This window comes from Acinonyx jubatus, chromosome X (assembly GCF_027475565.1).
Source record: "Acinonyx jubatus isolate Ajub_Pintada_27869175 chromosome X, VMU_Ajub_asm_v1.0, whole genome shotgun sequence".
Taxonomy (NCBI): Eukaryota; Metazoa; Chordata; class Mammalia; order Carnivora; family Felidae; genus Acinonyx; species Acinonyx jubatus.
The window spans coordinates 61,397,773-61,420,072 of record NC_069389.1 but is presented as its reverse complement, the minus strand read 5'-3'; the positions used below and the strand labels follow the sequence as shown (position 1 = coordinate 61,420,072).

The 22,300-nt window shown below is 38.2% G+C and overlaps 1 protein-coding gene and 1 pseudogene across 5 annotated transcripts in view; one reads left to right on the top strand and one right to left on the bottom strand.

Annotated features, from left to right (window-relative positions):
* ATP7A (ATPase copper transporting alpha) overlaps window positions 1-22,300 on the bottom strand; it is a 177,869-nt gene that overhangs the window by 135,347 nt on the left and 20,222 nt on the right. The gene's annotated exons all lie outside the window — the stretch shown is intronic.
* LOC113597498 (60S ribosomal protein L17-like) lies at window positions 1,280-1,830 on the top strand (annotated as a pseudogene).

Here is a 22,300-nt window from a genome sequence, read left to right as displayed (position 1 = left end):
CTTTCATGTTCACTGTATAAGCAATCTTAGTAGCCTACCAATAAATTCCTTGTCTGGTTAAGTGAGTCAAAATAGCTTTATGCTGTTTGCAAGCAAGAACTCAAGACTAATATATGTATAATAAAAACCATATGGCCATTAAAGACAATGATGTAGATCTCAATTTACAAACAGGAACTATGTTCAGGAAAAAGAAAAGTTTTACTCTGCAAAAAGTTTTCTCAACTGGGGCATCTGGCTGGCTCAGTGAGTAATCATGAGATTCTTGATCTTGGGGTCATGAGTTCAAGCCCTGCACTGGGCATGGAGCCTACTTAAAAAAAAAAAAGTTCTTGGGGCGCCTGGGTGGCTCAGTCAGTTAAGTGTCTAATTCTTGGTATTTGCTCTGGTCGTGATCTCATGGTTCGTGGGCTCTGCACTGACAGCACGGAGCCTGTTTGGGATTCTCTCCTTCCCTCCCTCTCTCTCTGCTCCTCCCCACCCTCTCATTCTTTCTAAAAATAAATAAGTAAACTTGGGGCGCCTGGGTGGCTCAGTCGGTTAAGTGTCCGACTTCAGCTGAGGTCATAATCTCATGCTTCGTGAGTTCGAGCCCCGTGACGGGGCTCTGTGCTGACAGCTTAGAGTCTGGAGCCTGTTTTGGACTCTGTGTCTCCCTCTCTCTCTGCCTCTCCCATGCTCACACTCTGCCTCTCTCTCTCAAAAAATAAATAAACATTACAAAAATTTTTTTAAACGTAAGTAAACTTTAAACAATGAATAAATAAATAATTTTTTAAAACTTCTCTTAACCAACATCCAATGGATTAACTGATGGGCTCTGTTCTATCACTAAAATATTCAGATTCCCAAAGCATACTTACATGCAATCCTTGTCCCACCAGTAGTATGCTGGCATACTTAGATTCAGCTGTGCTTGCTTCCAATCAACTTTTTTATGCCCATTGAACTTCTTATAATCATGGGACTTAACTATTATGTAAACTGTATAATATTGTAAAAACTGTACAATTATATAAACAGTACAATATTATGCTTTCATCACCATAAATAAATACCCAAGTAATAATGAAGCAATACTAGCCGTAATTACTACAAAAAAGTAGAGTAATCAATAAAGATGATGTAGACAATATCTAGAATCTAGGAACATATTATTCTACAACCCTGAACAACCTGTTTGTTGTATCTATTTTATAAACAAATATCAGAGGAACAAACTCAATAGAAGTTACTTATTCACTCTTTTCCCACAAGCAGCCTGAGGTGACCTCTGAAAATGGTTCGCTGTTCACTTGACCCAGAAAATTCTACAAAATCATGCAAATCAAGAGGTTCAAATCTTCATGCCTACTTTAAGAACACATGTGAAACTGCCCAGGCCATCAACAGTACGCATATCTGAAAAGCCATCAAGGATCTGAAAGATGTTACTTTCAAGAAGCAACCTTTGCCATTCCATTGCTACAATGGTGGAGGTGGTAGGTGTGCTCAGGCCTAACAGTGGTGCCGGACACAGGCTCAATGGCCCAAAAACGGTGCAGAATTTTTACTACACATGCTTAAAAATGCAGAGTAATGCTGAACTTAGTGGTTTAGATGTCGATTCTCTGGTCATTAAGTACATCCAGGTGAACAAAGCCTCCAAGATGCAGCATAGAACTTACAGAGCTGATGGTCAGATTAAACCATACATGAGCTCTCCCTGCCACACTGAGATGATTCTGACTGAAAAGACAGGTTGTTCCTAAACCAGAAGAGAAGGTTACACAGAAGAAAAACATATGCCAGAAGAAACTGAAGATACAAAAACTTATGGCCTGGGAGTGAATTCTGCATAAAATAAATACAAATAAAAGTTTAAAAAAAGAAGTTACTGGGGTGGCTGGGTGGCTCACTCAGTTAAGTGTCCGACTTCACCTCAAGTCATGATCTCACAGTGAGTTCAAACCCATGTCAGGTTCTGTGCTCACAGCTCAGACAGACCCTGAAGCCTACTTCAGATTCTGTGCCTCCCTCTCTCTCTGTTCCTCCCCGCTCATGTGCTCTCTCTCTCTCAAAAATAAACACTAAATACTTTTGCGGAAGATGGCGGCGTAGGAGGATGCTGAGTTCACCGCGTCCTGCAAATCACTTAGATTCCACCTACACCTGCCTAAATAACCCAGAAAAACGCCAGAAGACTAGCAGAACGGAGTCTCCAGGGCCAAGCGCAGACGAGAGGCCCACGGAAGAGGGTAGGAAGGGCAGAGAGTTGGTGCGCACTCCACGGACCGGTGGGAGAGAGGCGGGGCGGAGGGGCGGCCCGCCGGCAAAGCAGAGCCCCCGAGTCTGGCTTGCAAAAGCAGAGGGGCCAGACGGAGTGTGTTCTGACAACAAGAGGGACTTGACATCTGGAAGGTTATAAGTTAACAGCTCTCCTTGGAGAGCGGGAGGGCTGGAGGACAACAGGAGGGAGAGTTGTTGAGCCCCGGACAACAGAGCGCAGCTTGGCGGGGAACAAAGGCGCTCACCAGTGCCATCTCCCTCACCCATCCCCCAGCCAAAATCCCAAAGGGAACCAGTTCCTGCCAGGGAAATTGCTTGCACCACACAAACACCCAACGCTGTGCTTCTGAGGAGCCACCCGTGTGGCAGCGGGTCTGACTCCCTCCTGGTGCCGCAGGGCCCCTCCCGAAGCGGATCTCCGAAGGAAAAGCGAGCTGAGCCTACCCCTCCCGCCCCTGTGCACCTTGCCAATCCACCCCAGCTAATACACCAGATCCCCAGCACCACAAGCCTGGCAGTGTGCAAGTAGCCCAGACGGGCCACCCCACCCCACAGTGAATCCCGCCCCTAGGAGAGGGGAAGAGAAGGCACACACCAGTCTGACTGTGGCCCCAGCTGTGGACTGGGGGCACACATCAGGTCTGACTGCGGCCCCACCCACCAAACAAGTTATTCAAGACAGCACAGGGGAAGTGCCCCGCAGTTCCGCACCACTCCAGCGACTATCCAAAATGACAAAATTGAAGAATTCCCCTCAAAAAAACCTCTAGGAAATAACGACAGCTAACAAACTGATCAAAAACAATTTAAACAATATAACAGAAAGTGAATTTAGAATAATAGTCATAAAATTAATCGCTGGGCTTGAAAACAGTATAAAGGACAGCTGAGAATCTATTGTTACACAGATCAAGGGACTAAGGAACAGCCAGGAGGAGCTAAAAAATGCTATTAATGAGTTGCAAAATAAAATGGAGATGACCACAGCTCGGATTGAAGAGGCAGAGTAGAGAATAGGTGAACTAGATAACATTATGGAAGAAGAGGAAGCTGAGAAAAAGAGATAAAAAAAATCCAGGAGTATGAGGGGAAAATTAGAGAACTAAGTGATGCACTAAAGAGAAATAATCTATGCATAATTGGTATTCCAGAGGAGGAAGACAGAGGCAAAGGTGCTGAAGGGGTACTTGAAGAAATCATAGCTAAGAAGTTCCCGGATCTGGGGAAGGAAAAAGGCATTGAAATCCAAGAGGCACAGAGAACTCCCTTCGGACGTAACTTGAATCGATCTTCTGCATGACATATCATAGTGAAACTGGCAAAATACAAGGATAAAGAGAAAATCCTGAAAGCAGCTAGGGATAAACATGCTCTAACATACAAAGGGAGACCCATAAGACTCGTGACGGATCTCTCTACTGAAACTTGGCAGGCCAGAAAGGAATGGCAAGAGATCTTCAATGTGATGAACAGAAAAAATATGCAGTCGAGAATCCTTTATCCAGCAAATCTGTCATTTAGAATAGAAGGAGAGATAAAGGTCTTCCCAAATGAACAAAAACTGAAGGAATTCATCACCACTAAACCAGCCCTACAAGAGATCCTAAGGGGGATCCTGTGAGACAAAGTACCAGAGACACCGCTACAAGCATGAAACCTACAGACATCACAATGACTCAACTCATATCTTTCTATAATAACACTGAATGTAAATGGATTAAATGCGCCAACCAAAAGACATAGGGTATCAGAATGGATAAAAAAAAACAAGACCCATCTGTTTGCTGTCTACAAGAGACTCATTTTAGACCTGAGGACACCTTCAGATTGAAACTGAGGGGATGGAGAACTATTTATCATGCTACTGGAAGCCAAAAGAAAGCTGGAGTAGCCATACTTATATCAGACAAACTAGACTTTAAATTAAAGGCTGTAAAAAGAGATGAAGAAGGGAATTATATAATAATTACAGGATCTATCCATCAGGAAGAGCTAACAATTATAAATGTCTATGCGCTGAATACGGGGGCCCCCAAATATATAAAACAATCACTCACAAACATAAGCAACCTTATTGATAAGAAAGTGGTAATTGCAGGGGACTTTAACACCCCACTTACAGAAATGGATAGATCATCTAGACACACAGTCAATAAAGAAACAAGGGCCCTGGGGTCGCCTGGGTGGCTCAGTCGGTTCAGTGTCCGACTTCGGCTCAGGTCATGATCTTGTGGTCCGTGAGTTCGAGCCCCGCGTCAGACTCTGTGTTGACCGCTCAGAGCCTGGAGCCTGTTTTGGATTCTGTGTCTCCCTCTCTCTCTGACCCTCCCCCATTCATACTCTGTCTCTCTCTGTCTCAAAAATAAATAAACGTTTAAAAAAATTAAAAAAAAAGAAAAAAGAAACAAGGGTCCTGAATGATGCATTGGATCAGATGGACTTGACAGATATATTTAGAACTCTGCATCCCAAAGCAACAGAATATGCTTTCTTCTCTAGTGCACATGGAACATTCTCCAAGACAGATCACATTCTGGGCCACAAAATAGCCCTTCATAAGTACAGAAGAATTGAGATCATACCATGCATACTTTCAGACCACAATGCTCTGAAGTTTGAAATCAACCACAGGAAAAAGTCTGGAAAACCTCCAAAAGCATGGAGGTTAAAGAACACCCTACTAAAGAATGAATGGGTCAACCAGGCAATTAGAGAAGAAATTAAAAAATATATGGAAACAAACGAAAATGAAAATACAACAATCCAAAAGCTTTGGGATGCAGCGAAGGCAGGCCTGAGAGGAAAATACATTGCAATCCAGACCTATCTCAAGAAACAAGAAAAATCCCAACTACAAAATCTAACAGCACACCTAAAGAAGTAGAAGCAGAACAGCAAAGACACCCTAAACCTAGCAGAAGAAGAGAAAAAATAAAGATTAGAGCAGAAATAAACAATATAGAATCTAAAAAAAACTGTAGAGCACATCAATTAAACCAAGAGTTGGTTTTTTTGAAAAACTAAACAAAATTGATAAACCTCTAGCCAGGCTTCTCAAAAAGAAAGGGAGATGACCCAAATAGATAAAATAATGAATGAATATGGAATTATGACAACCAATCCCTCAGAAATACAAGCAATTATCAGGGAATACTATGAAAAATTATATGCCAACAAACTGGACAACCTGGAAGAAATGGACAAATTCTTAAACACCCACACGCTTCCAAAACTCAATCAGGAGGAAATAGAAAGCTTGAACAGACCCATAACCAGCGAACAAATTGAAGCAGTTATCAAAAATCTCCCAACAAATAAGAGTCCAGGACCAGATGGCTTCCCAGGGGAGTTCTACCAGATGTTTAAAGCAGAGCTAATACCTATCCTTCTCAAGCTATCCCAAAATATAGAAAGGGAAGGAAAACTTCCAGACTCATTCTATGAAGCCAGTATTACTTTGATTCCTAAACCAGACAGAGACCCAGCAAAAAAAGAGAACTACAGGCCAATACCCCTGATGAATATGGATGCAAAAATTCTCAATAAGATACTAGCAAATCGAATTCAACAGCATATAAAAAGAATTATTCACCATGATCAAGCGGGATTCATTCCTGGGATGCAGGGCTGGTTCAACATTCGCAAATCAATCAACGTGATACATGACATTAAGAAAAGAAAAGAACCATTTGATCATGTCAATCCATGCAGAAAAAGCATTTGACAAAATTCAGCATCCTTTCTTAATAAAAACCCTCGACAAAGTCAGGATGGAAGGAACATACTTAAATATCATAAAAGCCATATATGAAAAGCCCCGAGCTAATATCTTCCTCAATGGGGAAAAACTGAGAGCTTTCTCCCTGAGATCAGGAACACGACAGGGATGTCCACTCTCACCGCTGTTGTTTAACATAGTGTTGGATGTCCTAGCATCAGCAATCAGACAACAAAAGGAAATCAAAGGCATCAAAATTGGCAAAGATGAAGTCAAGCTTTCGCTTTTTGCAGATGACATATTATACATGGAAAATCCGACAGACTCCACCAAAAGTCTGCTAGAACTGATACATGAATTCAGCAAATTCGCAGGATACAAATCAATTTATAGAAATCAGTTGCATTCCTATGCGCTAATAATGAAGCAACAGAAAGACAAATAAAGAAACTGATCCCATTCACAATTGCACCAAGAAGCATAAAATACCTAGGAATAAATCTAACCAAAGATGTAAAAGATCTGTATGCTGAAAACTATAGAAACCTTATGAATGAAATTGAAGAATACACAAAGAAATGGAAAAACATTCCGTGTTCATGGGTTGGAAGAATAAATATTGTCAAAATGTCAATACTACCCAAAGCTATCTACACATTCAATGCAATCCCAATCAAAATTGCACCAGCATTCCTCTCGAAGCTAGAACAAGCAATCCTAAAATTCATATGGAACCACAAAAGGCCCCGAATAGCCAAAGTAATTTTGAAGAAGAAGACCAAAGCAGGAGGCATCACAATCCCAGACTTTAGCCTCTACTACAAAGCTGTAATCATCCCAGACTTTAGCCTCTACTACAAAGCATGGTATTGGCACAAAAACAGACACACAGACCAATGGAATAGAATAGAAACTCCAGAACTAGACCCACAAAAGTATGGCCAACTAATCTTTGACAAAGCAGGAAAGAATATCCAATGGAAAAAAGACAGTCTCTTTAACAAATTGTACTGGGAGAACGGGACAGCAACATGCAGAACGATGAAACTAGACCACTTTCTCACCCCATTCACAAAAATAAACTCAAAATGGATGAAGGACCTGAATGTGAGACAGGAAACCATCCAAATCCTAGAGGAGAAAGCAGGAAAAGACCTCTCTGACCTCAGCCATAGCAATTTCTTACTTGACACATCCCCAAAGGCAAGGGAATTAAAAGAAAAATGAACTATCGGGACCTCATGAAGATAAAAAGCTTCTGCACTGCAAAGGAAACAGTCAACAAAACTAAAACGCAACCAACGGAATGGGAAAAGATATTTGCAAATGACATATCGGACAAAGGGCTAGTATCCAAAATCTATAAAGAGCTCACCAAACTCCACACCCAAAAAAAAAAATAATCCAGTGAAGAAATGGGCAGAAACCAATTTGACAATAAATTTCATATATTAAAAAAAAAGAAAAACAATTTAAAAATTCACTTGAAAAATAAACACTAAAAAAATTTTTTAAGTTACTTATTTAAATATCTGTTCTCAACCCACCTAAGCATTTATGATAAATGCCTCCCACACAAAAATGAATTAATTTGTAACATATTTAAGATCAATGAAACTGCATGAAATCTCAGGAAAATTTAAGTTGGAAATTATGCCTATTATTCACTAGGCAAATATATATAAATAGCACCTAGCACTAGTTATTGCTATGTAGGTGTGACTTATAATTATATAATAAGTATTATTACTACTATACAATAAAAAGTCAGATATTAATGGCATGAGCCAAAATTATATACACTTGGCCAAACACAGACCCAAAGATAATCACTCTTTTGCTTCTCCACAGGGACTCAACTAGTGGCAGCTAAGGCTACAGCATAAACATGTGATTCTACTTTTCTCCCTCTTACTTAGATGAAAATAATCTATTTCAAATATTCCAAATCTGAACTAGGGAGAAAACCAGACTGAGAGGTGGGAGAGAGACACCCAAAGCAATCGTTCAGTAAATATGATTTTTGTTGGGTGGATGGTCAGTTGACTGGATGGACAGAAAAACTGCCTCTGAATTCTCATGTGAGATGAGAAAGATGAAAGAGAGAAAAGGATTTCTTCTTGGTCAGAAGACCAAAAATGGTGGGAAACTACTAACATTCTGAGATATTTTCCAGTACTCTCTACTTTTCCCCTGACTTCAAGATGGAAACTCAAAGGAGCAAGTCTACCTTAACTCTGTGACCAATATTAATATCACTAATAGTGTACACCTATTAGTGTACTGTACACTGTACACGTCTTCTACACCACCTGTGAAGTATTCTCACAAAAATCTTTAACATGTATATAATAAAGCCTTTAGAGCTAACTTCCAATCTTCACGAAGTAACAGAAAATAAAGGATGATGTTAGATGACAACATGAGGAAATAATCAGAAAAATCTAGTAGATGGGTCAAGAGCAGCAATGCCCAAAAGAATTTCCTGCAATGTTGGAAATGTTCTGTATCTATGCTGCCCAACACAGTAGCCACTAGCCACATGTGGCTATTGAGCACATAGAAAATTAGATGTGCTGTAAATGAAAAATACATACTAGATTTCAAAGATCTAGTAGGGAAAAAATGTAAACTATCTAAATAACTGTATATTGACTAGATATTAAAATGATAATAACCTGTGTATAACTTAAGTAAAATATATTAAAACTAACTTCCAATTTCCTTTTCTTTTTTTGCAGCTATTAGAAAATTTTAAATTACATGTGTGTCTCACATATTTGTATTGAACAGTGCTAGTCTAGAATCATTATTATTTTACCTTTCATAATTTAAGTCTATGATCCATCTGTAACTGCTTTTTGTATATAATATGAGTTAGGAGTCAAGGCTCATTTTTCCCCACATGGGCATTGAATTGGTCTGTTACCATTTATCAAAATAGATTTTCCTTTTATACAATGTTCTTATCAGGTTTTGGTATAAACGTTATATTGATTCCATAAAAAGAGCTAGGAAGTATTCATTATTTTCCAGTTGTCTAGAAAAGTTTGGTGTTCAACAGATACTAGTTCTTTAGTAACTAGAAGAATTCACCAGGGAACCATTTGGGCCTTGAGTTTTCCTTGTGGGAAGGTTGTTAAATCAGTTACTGAGAGAAGTGTACTAAAATCTCCAACTATGGGGGTACCTGGGTGGCTCAGTCAGTCGAACATCCGAATCTTGATTTCAGCTCAGGTTATGATCTTGCGGTTTGTGGGATCAAGCCCTGCGTCGGAATCTGCACTGACAGTGTGGAGCCTGCCTAGGATTCTCTCTCTTTCTCTCTCTTTCTCTGTCCCTCCCCAGCTCATGCTCTTTCTCTCTCTCTCAAAATAAATAAACCCTTTTAAAAATCTCCACCTATGATTATGAAGTTATTTCTGCTTTTGGTTCTGGAAATTTCTGCTATACATATTTTTAGGCCATGCTATTAGCTACACAGAAAGTTAGTAATATTATATCTATCTGTCGAGGTAATCTTTTTATCATTATAAAATATAAATCATTATATTTTTATCATTATCCTTCTCTTTAGTAATACTTCTTGATGTAAAGTTCACTTTATCTGACAATAGCATGGCCATATTAGTTACCTTTCAGATAGTATTTGCATAAAATATTTTTCATCTTTTTATATTCAATTAATTAGATTCAACATATTTATAAATAGCATCTAGTTGTATGCTATTTCTGTGAATAGCATTTCATTGTGGTTTTTTTTTTAATTCTCACAAGCTCTGCTCTGAAATGTAATATTTGGTCCATTCACATTTAATAAATTCACTGATATTTTTGGGTTTATGTCTATCATCTTGCTGTTTTCTATTTGTCCCAAGTGTTCTTTGGTCCTTTTCTCTCTTTTCTTGCTTTCTTTTGGGTTAATCAAATAATTTTCTTTACTCCATTTTCCCCATGTAATTGTTATAGCATTTAAAAATTATTCTTTTGGGGCACCTGGGTGGCTCAGTAGGTTAAGCATCCAACTTCAGCCAGGTCATGATCTCATAGTTTGTGAGTTCGAGCCCCACGTCAGGTTGTGCTGACAGTTCAGAGCCTGGAGCCTGCTTTGGATTCTGTATTTCCCTCTCTCTCTCTGCCCCTCCCGTGCTCGTGCTCATGCTCATTCTCTCTCTCTCTCTCTCTCTCTCTCTCAAAAATAAAGAAACACTAAAAAATATTTAAACTTTAAAAAAAATAAAAATTATTCTTTTACTACCCTAGAGATTACAACATCCCTCCTGGATCTATCAGTGTCTACCTTAAATTAGAATTTTTAACCTCTGCCTGAAAAAATGAAAATAATTTAAATGTTAGTTCAATTTAACACCCCCTTTTATTAGTTTCCCATTGCTGCTGTAACAAATTGCCACAACTACAAATGTATCTTACAATTCTAGAGGTCAGTAGCCCAAAATGGGTCTCACTCGGTGAAATAAGATGAAGAAATCAAAATCCACCTTGACACAGTGATCAATATTAATATCACAGTGGGAAAACAAAGCATATGTATGTGCCACCTATACACCATCTATGGAGTATTTTCACTAAAAATCTCTTAACATGTATCTAATCAAACCTTTAGAGCTAACTTCCAATATACAAGAAATAATAGGGACTAAAGAATCTCATCTTGAAGTCAAGGGAAAAGTAAAAACTCAAAGTGTTGGCAAAACTATGTCCTTTCTGGGAGATGGGGAGATGGGAGAATCCATCTCTTATTTTTCCAGCTGCCTGCATTCCTTGAATTGTGGCCTTTAGTTCCAACTTCATGACTCCAACCTCTGCTCCTGTCCATGCATCTCTTTCTCTAACTCTCCTGACACCCTCTTTTACTGGTAAGAACCTTTATTATCATATTGGACCCACCCAGATAATCCAGGATAATGCTTCCATCTCAAGATCTTTAATCACATCTGCAAAGTCCCTTTTACCTTGTAAGTGAATCACAGGCTCCAGGGATTTGAACACAGACATATTTATGGGGCCATTATTCTGTATTCCACACTGCTCCCACATTTTATGTAGTGCTGTTACATATTTTAATTCCATACGTTTACAAACACTTCAAAGGAAAGCTCTACCACCTCACAGTAGAATACCAATTAATAAGTGTAGATAGAATAATGAAGTTTAAAGTAATAACTGGTTAAGTAATCACTTGTATATGCTAAAAATAGGGGGAAAAGTTTGATGGGAAAGAGGATATTTACATAATCTCCAAGTACCACCCTAGAAAATACTTGCCAATTACTAATAAGCCAAAAATACTCCTTAATTAACTTTACAGTAATATTTTAGACAAAATAAAAATTTTCATCACAATTAATGAGACAAATTTACATACTATGCTAACTCTATTCAAAAGAAAGGTGAAGGCTATGTTAATATTTAAGAGGATTTTAGAACAAGGATCATAAGCAGAGATAAAGAAGGTCTATCATTGAAAGACCTCAATGATAAAGGGGCCAATTAATGAAGAGGACATAACAATCCTAAATGTATATGCAGCTAGTGACAAAGCTTCAAAACTCATGAAGCAAAAAGTCAAAGACTTGCAAGAAGAAATAGAAAAACCCACAATAATAGTAAGATATCTCAATACCCCCTCTCTTAATAATTAAAAAAACAAGTAGGCAGAGAGCCAGCAAGAATAGATTTAATGAACACTATCAAACAATTTCACTAGACTGATATTTCCAGAATAGGCCAATTTACCTACATCATAGGGTTGTTATATGGATCTAATGAAAAAAGCAAGTAAAATAATCAGATATAAGTTTATATTTATATGTTTTAGAGAAAATGTGTGTATATTAGATAATATGCTTGCTTTCCTGAAATATTCACCTAATTACAGTTTAAGATAGAGTTAATGTAGAGAGGTATTCAACAATTGAATGAGGTTGGCAGCTAAATATATCAAAATCAATTGTTTATTCACTGACAGTAATCATCTAGAAAATATAATAGTAAAAGATCCCATTCATATAGTACCTAAATATCTCCCTGGGAAAAAAAATTTAATACTCAGTAATAAACTTAATAAGAAATGTGTATGAAGGGGCACCTTGGTGGCTCAGTCGGTTAAGTGTCCTACTTCAGCTCAGGTCATGATCTCGTGGTTCATGGGTTCGAGCCCCGCATCAGGCTCTGTGCTGACAGTTCAGAGACTGGAGCCTGCTTCGGATTTTGTGTCTCCCTCATTCTTTGCCCCTCCCCCACTCACGCCCTATCTCTCTCTCTCTCAAAAAATGAATAAACATTAAAAAAAATTTTAAATAAATGTGTATGAAGATATTGTGAAAACAAGTAAATTCTATCCAAATTAATCTATACATTTAAGAGAGTCAGTAGGTAGCACAAAAACAGACACTCAGATCAATGGAACACAATTGACAACCCACAAATGGACCCACAAACGTATGGCCAACTAATCTTTGACAAAGCAGGAAAGAATAGCCAATGGAATAAAGTAGTCTCTTCAGCAAGTGGTGGTGGGAAAACTGGACAGCGACATGCAGAAGAATGAACCTGGACCACTTTCTTACACCATACACAAAAATAAGCTCAAAATGGATGAAAGACCTCAATGTAAAACAGGAAGCCATCAAAATCCTCAAGGAGAAATCAGGCAAAACCTCTTTGATCTTGATTGCAGCAATACCTTACTCAACATGTCTCTGGAGGCAAAGGTAACAAAAGCAAAAATGAACTCCTGGGACCTCATCAAAATAAAAAGCTTCTGCATAATGAAGGAAACAATAAGCAAAACTAAAAGGCAACCGACAGAATGGGAGAAGATATTTGCAAACGACATATCAGATGAAGGGTTAGTATCCAAAATCTACAAAGAACTTATCAAACTCAACACTCAAAAAAACAAATAATTCAGTGAAGAAATGAGCAAAAGACATGAACAGACACTTCTCCAAAGACATTCAGATGGCCAACTGACACATGAAAAAATGCTCAACATCACTCATCATCAGGGAAATACAAATAAAAAGCACAATGAGATACCACCTTACACCTGTCAGAATGGCTAACATCAACAACTCAGGCAACAGCAAATGTTGGCGAGGATGCAGAGAGAGAGGATCTCTTTTGCATTGCTGGTGGGAATGCAAGCTGGTGCAGCCACTCTGGAAAACAGTATGGAGGTTCCTCAAAAAATTAAAAATAGAACTAACCTATGACCCAGCAATTGCACTACTAAGTATTTATCCAAGGGACACAGGTATGCTGTTTCAAAGGGACACGTGCACCCCAATGGTTATAGCAGCACTATCAACAATAGCCACAGTATGGAAAGAGCCCAAATGTCCATCGATGGATGAATGGATAAAGAAGATGTGGTATATATATACAATGGAGTATTACTCAGCAATCAAAAAGAATGAAATCTTGCCATTTGCAACTACGTGGATGGAACTAGAGGGTATTATGCTAGGTGAAATTAGTCAGAGAAAGACAAATATATGACTTCACTCATATGAGGACTTTAAGACACACAACAGATGAACATAAGGGAAGGGAAGCAAAAATAATATAAAAACAGGGAGCGGGACAAAACACAAGAGACTCTTAAATATGGAGAACCAACAGAGGGTACTGGAGGGGTTGTGGGAGGCAGTATGGGCTAAATGGGTATGAGGCATTAAGGAATATACTCCTGAAATCATTGTTGCACTCTATGCTAATTTGGAAGTAAATTTTAAAACTAAAATTAAAAAAAAAGAGAGTCAGTAGGATTTTGAGGTAGATGGAACCTGATACAATGATCCTCAAGGTCATATGAAAGAATAAACATCTAAGAACACACAAATTGTGAAAAAAATGATAAGGGGAAAATACATACATATATGTGTGTGTGTGTGTATATGTGTGTATATATATGTGTGTGTGTATATATATATGTGTGTGTGTGCATATATATCCATGTATATATGACTTTCTACACATCACTATACTTAAAATAGAGGCATTTCCTTTTTCTTAACTCGATTTTATTTTTAAGTAATCTCTAAACTCATCATGGGGCTCGAACTCCCAACCCTGAGATCAAGAATTGCATGCTCCACTGACTGAGCCAGCTAGGTGCCCTGAGACAGCATTTCAAGTAGGTGAAGAAACAGTGGCTCACTTAACAAACACCACTGGGACAACTGGTTAATCATTTTAGAAAAAAATAAAGTTAGTTCTCTATATTATATATCTAAACTAAAATAAATTCTGAATGTATTGCAAATTTAAGTGTAAAATACAAAAGGTACTGAAAGAAATTATAGGCATAAACTAGTATAATGTGGGAGTAGACAAAGCCTTTCTAAGCATGATACCAAAGTCAAGACACATAAAAACTAAAAGCTCCTACGTTGGGAAAAAAATACAAACAGATAAAAGATAACAAAATATAAAAACTGATGAGCAATATGTATGACAGGCAAGTGATTAATATCTTTAATATACAAGTATCTTTTACATATATATAACAAAAAGATTAATATCTAAAAGAGAAATGCACAATGGAAATAAACAGGCAACGCACAAATGAAAAAATACAAATGGTTGGGGCTCCTTGCTGGCTCAGTTGGTACAGCATATGACTCTTGATCTTGGGGTTGTAAGTTTAAGTCCCATGTTGGGTGTAGAGATAACTTAAAAATAAAATCAATCAATCTATACTTGCTGGCTTTGACTTTTCTTAGGAGCTCCAGACTTGAGTTCCCATCTGCCTGCTACATCTATCCGGATATAAATATGCCCAGTACATCTCAAACTCAACAAAGAATGCATTAAGTCTCTACCTTCCTACTCCTCTCCCCTGACCACCTCTACCTTACTACAACCTGCTCCTTAAATAATATAAAAACAGGGAGGGTGACAAAACAGAAGAGACTCATAAATATGTAGAACAAACTGAGGGTTGCTGGAGGGGTTATAGGAGGGGGGATGGGCTAAATGGGTAAGGGGCATTAAGGAATCTACTCCTGAAATCATTGTTTCACTATATGCTAACTAATTTGGATGTAAATTTTAAAAAATAAAATTAAAAAAAAAAAGAGGGGCGCCTGGATGGCTCAGTCAGTTAAGCGTCCATCTCTTGGTTTCAGCTCAGGTCACAATCTCACAGTTCATGGGTTCCAGTCCCACGTCAGGTTCTGTGCACTGACAGCGTAGCAGAGCCTGCTTGGAATTCTCTCTCTCTCTGCCCTTCCCCTGCTCATGCATGCACACACACACTCTCTCTCAAAATAAATAAATAAACTTAAAAGATGGAAAAAAATACAAATGGTTAAAAAGTCTCACGAGTCATGGAAGACAAAAATAATCATTTTTCACATAACAGACTGACAAAGCTTAAAAAGAATTTCAGTAACATCCAGCATAAGTGTGGTCAAATAGACATTCTCTTACACTGCTAGTGAGAGCATGAAAGGATAGTTTTCTGAATGAAAATTTGGCAGTATGCTATCAAAAGTCTTACAAAGTATTAACCACTTTTACATACTGTTAGTGGGAGTATATAGGTGTACAACTTTTCTGGACGCCATTTTGGCACTATTTACCAAAATGTATAATGTACGTACTCTATGACCTCACAATTACACTTCTAGGAATGTTATCTAAAAGATATGCTCATAGGGGCACCTGGGTAGCTCAGTCGGTTAAGCATCTGACTTCGGCTCAGGTCATGATCTCGTGGTTTGTGAATTCAAGCGCCGCATCAGCTCTGTGCTAACATCGCAGAGGCTGGTGCCTTCTTCAGATTCTGTGTCTCCTCCTCTGTCTACCCTTCCCATGCTCATGCTCTCTGTCTCTCAATAATAAATAAAAGTAAAAAACAAATTATAAAGATATGCTCATAAAGATACATATACAAGGATATTCCTTGAAGCACTGTTTATAGCACAGAACTGAAAACAACCTAAATGTTAATCAAGAAGGAACTAATTTAAATAAAACACAACATACCCAGACAATGGAATATGCTATAACCATTTTACAACATAAGGTGGTCTATATTTCTTGGTGTAAAATGTACAAGATATGTTAAATGAAAAATGGAAGTCATAAAATTGTGTGTGTGTGTGTGTGTGTGTGTGTGTATGAGATCCCAGATGTGTAAAGAGAAAAAATAAAGAAATAAGTATTTACATAGGCTTGAAAATGCACTGAAAATTTCTGAAGCATACACAAGAACCTGCTAATAGTTTCTCAAAGAGGGCTGGGAAGTCAGAAAATCTTTTTACCTTACATGCTTTTTTGTATTTTGTAACATTTTGACACTATGAAAATATACATTATCATTGATATAAAAAAAAGAAAAAAGCTTAGATAAAGTACCACTCTCTGACTTGGAAATACTACTTTGAGGAATATATCCTAAGGAAATAAATAGAAAGATACTTCAGTATATAAGAATACTCATCACAAAAAGAAAACATGAATACAAGTTAAAGGACTATAAAAAATCAGGACTGATGGGGTGCCAGGGTGGCTCAGTCAGTGGAGAATCTGACTTTGGCTCAGGTCGTGATCTCACGGCTCATGAGTTCAAACCCCACATCAGGCTCTGTGCTGACAGCTTGGAGCCTGGAGCCTGCTTCAGTATCTGGGTCTCCCTCTCTCTCTGCCCCTCCCCCACTCATGCTCGGTGTCTCTCTTTCTCTCTCAAAAATGAATAAACATTAAAAAAAATTTTAATGAGGACTGGTAAAATAAATGATGGCCCATATATTTGATGGAATACTACATAGCTACTAAAGTTAAATTTTCTTACATTCAAAGATAGTCAATAATATGCTGAATAATGAACCTATTTTAAAAAGCATCTTAATGTTTATTTTTTATTTTATTTTTTTTAATTTACATCCAAGTTAGTTAGCATATAGTGCAACAATGATTTCAGGAGTAGATTCCTTAATGCCCCTTACCCATTTAGCCCATCCCCCCACACACACCCTCTCCAGTAACCCTCTTATGCTTTGCCCCCCTCCCTGTTTTTATATTAGTTTTGTTTCCTTTCCCTTATGTTCACCTATTTTGTCTCTTAAAGTTCTCATATGAGTGAAGTCATATTTGTCTTTCTCTGAGTAATTTCACTTAGCATAATACCCTCTAGTTCCATCCACGTAGCTGCAAATGGCAAGATTTCATTCTTTTTGACTGCTGAGTAATACTCCACTGTATATACATACACCACATTTTCTTTATCCATTCATCCATCGATGGACATTTGGGCTCTTTCCGTACTTTGGCTATTGTTGATAGTGCTGCTATAAACAATGGGGTGCATGTGTCCCTTTGAAACAGCACACCTGTATCCATTGGATAAATACTTAGTAGTGCAATTGCTGGGTCATAGGTTAGTTCTATTTTTAATTTTTTGAGGAACCTCCATACTGTTTTCCAGAGTGGCTACACCAGCTTGCATTCCCATCAATGTTTATTTTTGAGACAGAGAGAGAGAGAGAGAGAGAAAGACAGGGAGAGAGGGATAGAGCAGGGAGAGAGGGAGACACAGAATCTGAAGCAGGCTCCAGGCTCTGGAGCTGTCAGCACAGAACCTGACACGGAGCTCCAACCCAGGAACTGCAAGATCATGACCTGAGCCAAAGTTAGATGCTTACCCGACTGAGCCACCCAGTCACCCCAAAACGTCTTTTTGTTTTTAAAAAGAGACACAGAGAGGGGCGCCTGGGTGGCTCAGTCAGTTAAGCACCCGACTTCGGCTCAGGTCATGATCTCACAGTTTGTGAGTTCGAGCCCCATGTCAGCCTCTGTGCTGACAGCTCAGAGCCTGAAGTCTGCTTCCAATTCTGTGTCTCCTTCTCTCTCTGCCCCTCCCCCCCTCACGCTCTCTGTCTCTCAAAAATAAATAAATGTTAAAAAAATTTTTTAAAGAGAGACACAGAGAGACAAGTGTGCATGTTTGCACAGGAAGAAGTTTGGAAGACTAAACAGTTAACTTGGAGAGCAATAGTTCCAGTAGTAGTTAGGATTTTTGGCTGTACTTCATGATGTCTTCTGCAATGAACATACTGTTTCCTGAAACAGAGTGACTGACCATCCATGTGGAGTTAAACCCATAAATCCTAGGAATTTAAACACATTCAGCTTGCTGCCCATGTATATTCATTAAACACCTTCAAATCCACTTTGGTTAACACAGTCCTACAAGAATCCTGGGATATGTCTAGTTCTAGCAGCCTGTTTCACAAGAGTTGCACGATACCTGTTATGAAAAGATTTAAATGTATTTTTTAAAGGCATTAAAACAGGGGCACCTAGCTGGCTCAGTTGGAAGAGTGTACAACTCTTGATCTCAGGGTTGTGAGTTTGAGCCTCCACACTGAGTGTAGAGATTAAAATTTTTTTTTAATCTTTAAAAAAGGCACTAAAACTGAATGAGCCTTTTGAAAATTTCAACAACATGGATGAAGCTACAGAGTATTATGCTAAGCGAAATAAGTCAGAGCAAGACAAATACCATATGATTTCACTCATGTGGAATTTAAGAAACAAAACAGACAGACATAGGGGGGAAAAAGAGAGACAAACGATAAAACAGACTTTTAACTATACAGAACAAACTGAGGGTTACCGGAGGGGAAGTGGGCAGGGGTGTGGATTAAATGGGTAATGAACAAAACAGCTGAAATAGGAGAATAGAAGAAAAAATAAAATAAAAACTGGGAAGGAAGCAAACCATAATAGACTCTTAAATACAGAGAAGGTTGCTGGAGAGGAGGTGGGTGCGGGGATGGGTTAAATGGGTGATGGGCATTAAGGAAGGCACTTGTGATGAGCACTGTGTGTTATATGTAAGTGATGAATCACTAAATCCTACACCTGAAAATAATTTTATACTGTATGTTAACTAACTAGAAGTTAAACCAAAACTTGAAAAAAAAGTAAAAACATTCTCTGAAAAATAAAATCTTGTTCCCCATAACATTTAAACTTTCAAGATACTTGTAAAAGGAAAGCATTTACCTTGCATTAGCACCTTCCATCCTGGGCTGCCTGTACTTCAAGATAAAAAACTTTTCTGTAACAAGGGCAGCTGGGTGGCTCAGTTGGTTAAGCGACTTTGGCTCAGGTCATGATCTTACAGTTCGTGAGTTCAAGCCCCATATTGGGCTCTGTGCCGACAGCTCAGAGCCCAGAGTCGGCTTCAGATTCTACGTCTCCCTCTCTCTGCCCCTCCCCCGCTTGCACTCTGACTCTCTCTCTCTCAAAAATAAACATTTAAAAAAATTTTTCTATAACAGTCTCTGGAGCTCAAGTAGGTAGTTACACTCACAAAATTTATCATTTAATATTTTTAAACAACCTCTACTCCCAACATGGGGCTTGAACTTACAACTTCGAGATCAAGGAACTGAGCCAGCTAGGCACCCTACAAAATTTATCATTAACTTACACAAACGGTACACTGAATGATCAAGTGGTAGTAAAAGTTTAGTATGACCAGAAAATTCCAATGAAGTGAGAAGGTTTTTGGTTTTTATTTTAATATAGAATTCCCCATTTTTTAACAGAAAAAGGCACTTCCATGACTTTCCATATGATATAACAGTTAATAAAGTTGCATTTACTTTCATTAGGTGAATTGCACTTTATATGCTACCAAGTTGGTAATACAGATTTCGGGACGGGGGGATAATTAGTTGCCTTTATTTCTACCTGTGAGAGTTGGTGGACCAGAACAAATATTAACCCTCACTACATGCCTGTTACTTTGGTGAAAGTTAGCAACAGAGGTTGGGTGGGTGGCAGAAGGGCGTGAGAACCACTTCCAAAATTCCATCATGCTACCCCTTTATAACCAACACTTCCCAACATCCCTAAATCCTGGCACCCACTGATCGATTTTCTTCCCTATCATTTTGTTTTTTCAGATTTCATATAAAGGAAATCACATTATATAGGCTTTTGAATCTGGCTTCTTTCACTTAGCTAAGTGCATTTTAAGATTCATCTGTTTTATTCCAAGAATCATTAGTCAGTTCCTCTTTTATCATGGAATAGTATTCCATGGTATGGGTATAAGATAATCTGTTTATCTATCAGTTGAAGTAACTGGGTTGCTTCCAGCTTTTGATGATTAATGCTGAATAATGCTGCTCTTAATACTCATGTACAGGTTTTTGTGTAAACATAGGTTTCATTTCTCTTGGATAGATACCCAGAAGAACTGCTGAGTCATATGGTAAGTATATGTTTAATTTCATTACAAACTAGCAAATGTCTTCTTTTTAAATCGTTCTATGCCATCAGCACAGAGCCTGATGCGGGGCTCGAACTCACAAACTGTGAAATCATGACCTGAGCTGAAACCAAGAGGTGGGCACCCGACCGACTGAGGCACCAGGCACCCCTAGCAAACTGTCTTATATAGTGGCTATGCTATTTTTCATTCCTACCAGCAATGTATGAAAATTCCAGCTGCTCCGCCTTGCTAACACTTGGTATTGCAGTTTTGTTTTGTTTTCACATTCTAATAGGTGTATAGTGGTATCGCCCTGTGATTGTCAAAAATATTTTTAGAGCATTTTTAGGTTCACAGCAAAATTGAACAGAAAGGATAAAGACTTCCCATATACTCTTTTCCCTCCCATGCACAACAACTTTCCCCACTATCAACATCTTGAATCAGATTGGTACATCTGTTACAATCATCACTGTGGTTTTATTTTACATTTCTCCAATAGTTTTCATTCACATATGTCTAATTTGCATTCACCTTATTTGCTATTTGTATATATTCTAGGTGAAGAGTCTATTCAGATATTTTGCCCATTTTGTTATTGGGTTATTTTCTCATTGTCAAATTTTTAATTTTCAGGAATTTGTTTATGTTTATTTATTTTTGAGAGAGCGTGCATGCACATGCATAAGCAGGGGAAGGGCAAAAAAAGAGGGAGACAGAGAAACCAAAGCAGGCTCCAGGCTCTGAGCTGTCAGTGCAGAGCCTGATGCAGGGCTCAGACCCACGAACCGTGAGATCATGACCTGAGTCGAAGCAGGATGCTTAACCACTTGAGCCACCCATACACCCCAAATTTTGATGGTTTTTTAATTTTATCCTGGACACAACTTTTTGTCAAAACTGTGATTTGCAAATATTTTCTCCCTGTCTGTGACTTATCTTTTCATTTTCTTTCATAGGACAAAAGTTTTTAATTTTAATAAAATCCAATGTAATCATTTTTTCACATATGGATTGTGCTTTTGGGATGACACAGATTTCTAATCACATTTCTTTGTTCACATCTTTCTTTGTATTAACATTTCTCCTAATTAGCAGCCTCAGTCACAAAGGATGAGAACAAATAAACAAAAACTGCCACTAATACTGTTTACTGGGTATAGAGTTTCAGGTTGGGAAGATGAAAAAAGATCAAGAGACAGATGGTAGTTGTTGGGATGAGCACTGGGTGTTATATTTAAGTGATGAATCACTAAATTCTACTCCTGAAATCATTACTACACCAAATTTTACCTAACTTGGATTTAAATAAAAAATAAATTTAAAAAATTTTTAAAAGGAAACGTTTATAAACCAAAATTTATTTTTTTACCCAGAAATCCTGTTTTTTTATAATTTCTGAAGAAAATGAAAAGCATATTAGACACATAAGAACTAAGGAAATATTATACCTGTGGGCTCAGGCTGAAAATATTTCTCAAAGGTATACTAACCATTAAAACCACTTAATTATAGAATTAAAAAAAGAGAGACACATGGTAGTGAAGGTTGCATAACAACATGAATGTACTGTAAAAAAAAAAAAAAAACAACGTTTTTAATGTTTTTTGAGAGACAGAGACAGAGGACAAGCCAGAAAGGGACAAAGAGAGAGACACAGAATCTGAAGCAGGCTCCAGGCTCTGAGCTGACTGCACAGAGCCTGACACGGGGCTCGAACTCACAAACCATGAGATCATGACCTGAGCCAAAGTCAGATGCTTAACCGACTGAGCCACTCAGGTGCCCCACAACATGAAAGTACTTAATGCCATTAAACTATACACATAGAAGTGGTTAAAATGGTGAAATTTGGTTACCATAATAATTTTACGATAATAAAAAGCTGCCACTGAACAACAGTATTTCAGAGAAGTCCATGTTCCAAAGCTCACACACCTAGAACATTTCAAGCAGTACTGAAACCAATGCAATAGAGCCAAAGCTTCCCTTTGGATCCATGGATGATGAATGAGGGTCCATCTCCAAGATGAGAGGTAACCAGACAAAAGGGA